Source organism: Triticum aestivum, chromosome 1A, assembly GCF_018294505.1.
Source record: "Triticum aestivum cultivar Chinese Spring chromosome 1A, IWGSC CS RefSeq v2.1, whole genome shotgun sequence".
NCBI classification, from domain to species: Eukaryota; Viridiplantae; Streptophyta; class Magnoliopsida; order Poales; family Poaceae; genus Triticum; species Triticum aestivum.
Window position 1 is genome coordinate 18073243 of NC_057794.1, and position 4148 is coordinate 18077390.

At 44.9% G+C, this 4148-nt stretch overlaps 1 long non-coding RNA gene across 1 annotated transcript; it reads left to right on the top strand.

Moving 5' to 3' along the window:
* The first annotated feature begins 1041 nt into the window (after positions 1-1041).
* LOC123074055 (uncharacterized) lies at positions 1042-1785 on the top strand. The gene is made up of 3 exons (XR_006435857.1): positions 1042-1193; positions 1277-1394; positions 1543-1785. It is a non-coding gene; the product is annotated as an uncharacterized lncRNA (long non-coding RNA).
* The last annotated feature ends 2363 nt before the right edge of the window (positions 1786-4148 follow it).

Consider the following 4148-nt stretch of genomic DNA (forward strand, 5'->3'; position numbering starts at 1 on the left):
CAGGTTGAAACTTATCGTATTTCCTCGCATGTATAAGCGCGCACATGTGTGCGTGTATTTTACATGCATGTAATTTTTCATATTTTTCAAAACAGAATAAAATGTTATTTCCCCCAAATTAATCTATCATGATGTCAAGTTAGTGGAGGCCGATCCATATACTACAATTTTGATTCTCCTTGGAGTTCATGGGTACGCATGGGAAGCTTTTCAACTCAATTTTGCACATATATTCATATTGCCCATGCATGTGGAACAAACTGTAAACATATATGTAAACCACCTTGTTTCAGTTTGGCCATGGGGAGATTTGTTCAGCACCTCGTCAACAAATATACTTACAAAAAATAACAGAATATGAAACAAACATCCCAAATCAATTTGTAATTTTTATGGGTGGAGGCTTTCTCTTTTTTCCCACTGATGGTACACATGGCAGATGCTATTTTGTATTGTACGGACAGTCTCTGTTACGTTGCTTTTCATTTTTTTATCCTGGCTGTAAATTTTACAATCCAACGGTATAATTAGTTCTAATGAGGTGGATTAAGGAGACGATTTTTTTATTCTGGCTGTAAATTTTACAATCCAACGGTATAACCAATTATAATGGTGTGGATTAAGGAGACATCTTGAAAGGTGCATCCAATTAGTAAATATAAGAAAGATAGATAGATTTCCTAAAAAAAGGATAGATAAGCATGGTTATTAGGTCAGGCAATATTATACACTACCAGGTTATGAGTATGTACGTATCCAGGCTAGCTTTGGAGTAGTCTGCGCACAGTAGGAGGACAGCGAGTAGGAGGTTTGGCCTTAAATGGCTCCAGCTGTTTGCGCGACAGGAAGGATATGGACGAACAGAGAGAGGTCGACGAGCAGCAGAGGAGCGCGGTCAAACCGGCAGTTTCACTTCGGTGCGAAAAGCAGCATATGGAAACAAGATTGGCAAGGCTGGCGTATGACTGAGTGGCGTTGGCGTTACCAGTCCGGCGCGTATAAGTAGAAGCGACGGCGAGCCGGAGGTCACACAGCCGAGCACCAAGATCTCTCTTCCTTCCTCCTCCTCCTCCTTCTCCTCCAGTCGTCTCCTCCGGCCAGCGCGAGCGAGCGAGCTTGAGAGAGGTTGGTACCCTGCAGGTAGGCATGGACGGCCACCGCTGCGGGGCGCGCCGAATTCTGGCGCTCGAGGCGTACGCACCTCTAATCATACACTCCATCTCTTCCAGCCTTAATTTTCTTTCTGTTTGTGATCTCATTACCGCCGGTGTCGCAGGGCGTTCAAGAAATGCCCCCACCCCGACGAGACCCAGGTCGCTAATCTCAGCCGCGAAACCGGCCTGACTCCCCAGCAGATTAAATACTGGTTCCAGACCCGGCGGGCGCAGATCAAGGTATGTACTGATAAATAGCTCTAATAGATGCACTTCGCGACCTTCATTTTGAGGAACGAACTTGCCAAACTTTTGGCTGGCTTGGGTCGGATTTTCTGCATTTGCGTGGGCTGATGGAAATTTGTAATTAACAAAGCTCTTATTGTAGGGATCTTCGTCGAACATGAGGCCTCCGACCCAGGGATCTTCATCGTCGGATCCTTGATGCTCTCATCGACAACTTCGGGGAGGCTGATGGTGGCTGATGTTCCTCACTATCGTGGTCTTCCTCAGCTTAGTGTTTGTGTGTGTTTCGGCTTGTTAGCCAAGGACCCCCTTCGGATTTGTATCGTGTGTGTGTGTGTGTTGGCTCTTGAGCATTGAGCCCGCCTGGAACCTAATGGGTTTGTATCGTGTTTGTGTTTGTGTGCACGCGCGCGTCGGCTCTTGAGCCTTGGACCCTAGATGGGTTTGTATCCTGTTTGTGTTGTGTTTGCTTTGCATTTGAATTTTAAACTCTGCCACAGTACCCTGAACCTTGTATTTTTTTTACATTAATTCCTCGCTTTATTAAACTGACAAGAGATTACAATCTGACTGGATAAACCAAGTCAGGAATCTAGGAATTACATCAAAGCAAGTAAATGAAGAAATGCTAAGAGCTTCTCGTGCGCATAGGTGCGCCGCCCAATTTACTTCGTGTCAAATCCATAGAAGCCTGAAACCCTGGAAAGTATCGGCTAAACTCTTTATCTCTCTCATATATGCGCACCATTTACCCTTATAGTACCGGGTCTGTGCCATAAATCAACTAGGTCAGAGCAATCCATCTGCATAATGACATGACTTTCTCCTCTGCTGCTCGCTGCTTCAAGGCCCTCGCGGAAAGCATATAGTTCGCTTATGAAGGGGTCCTCAACACCCTTGTGTTGGTTTGCACCAGCTTCCAAAAAGGTACCTCGGTGATCCCGAGCCGGCCAATCTTTGCTTCACGTCACCATCTGCATTGATCGCTACCCAGCCCTCCGGTGGGGGCAGCCACCGTTGGTCAATGTGCCCAGCAGCAGGATCATTCAGGCGCAGCGGTAGCTCGAGTGTGGCTACTATCTAATCAACAAGTAGCAACGATTTAGCAGGCTGGTACCCTGAACCTTGTTATAAATCGTAAGGGAGCTGGCCGGCGCACAGTACTCTTTTACAATTTCTAGAGATTCTATATTGTTGGGTAAAATCCCTTTCACCCCTCATGTACTGAGAAGAAGAATCCCTTTTTTTTTTGCTGTAGCATATGAGTATGTGACTTCACCACTGATTTATAGTGCTTTAGTAATATCCCAAGATGTATTTGGAATAAAAGCAAAGAGTTTTATGGTTAATTTAAATTCCATTATTGATGTTTGTTCATTTGACCAAATGACAAGCCCTGGTGTTATTCTTCCTGCATTCATGGTCCTTTTAAGCCATCATTCAGAAAGGATAAACTCATGGGGGCTAAGCAAGTTAGCTATGTTGGGGCTTAGCTTTGAATAGGCAATAACAAATTATCTGAACATTTATGTATTCTTGTCTTGTTTATTGATATACTTGGGTCAGGTTATATCAATGGGCTACAAACTTAAGTTATAACTTCGGAGGTATTTAAATTACGTATTAGAAGATCAGATCACTGATCTGTGGGCATCCTTTGTTTTCTGAAGAATTAGCATTTGATTTGGTGTAATTCAGAGTCAGCTGGGCATAGCAAAAATTCATGAGGTAGTTCTGATTTGGGGTCAATTTGCGCTGTTGTAGCCAACATTGGGTATGGAGGTTGTAGGGGATGCCACATGCACGTTCTTTCGCCATGTAATTTTGGTATTCTGTTCAGGTATAGTGGTTGAGAATATGTAACTCTCTCGTTATGCGGTTGCTTTGTTCATATTACTAAAGCACTATAAATCAGTTGACCCTTCATATTTTTGTCATAAATAATTCCTAGAGATTAAGTTGTTTGCTCCATCTGGTTAATATAGTTTGTACTGTCAAATAGATAATCCAATATCCAACTGTTCAAGATTTGCATGCAAAATCTGGAAGAACCCAAAGCACCGACGAGCTTTCATAAAGGTTCTTGACAAAGATCTTGCTTTTTTAGGCTTTTGGTGTTCCATTTTCTTACCAGATATTGTGGTCATGGGTTTGACTTCATCCCCAGATCCATAAAACCTTATGTGGTTGTGATTCATGACATGTTACTACTAGAGAAAACCTTATATACAGAATCTTAGCAGCAGCGCGACACAAAAAGAAGGGCTACTGCTAATTAGCAGTAACGCGGGTTTTTACCCCTCGCTACTACTAAATTGATAGTAGTAGCGCGGGTTTTTAACCCTCGCTACTACTAAGCGGTCTCCACCGTGCTCCCCGACACATGCCATAGTAGTAGCGAGGGGTATAAACCCGCGCTACTACTAAGTTGATAGTAGTAGCGCGGTTTTATACTCCTCGCTACTACTAAGTACGAGGTAGGTGAAGTCGCCATATCCTCGGCCGAATCCCCATCTCCTCTCCCAAATCCCTCCTCTCTTCCACCATTCTCTCCTCTCACTTTCCATACGCTCTCACATGGACCTCTTGCCCATGCGCCCATCCATCTCCGTGGCGCCGAAAGAGGCCGCCGCCTCGCGCCACCAGCGTCTAGGAGCTCGCCGGTCTTCCACCGACGTCTAGAAGGCCGCCGCCCCGCGCCACCACACCGGAGCATCTCACCACCGGTGACTAGCTCTGCTGCTCCCT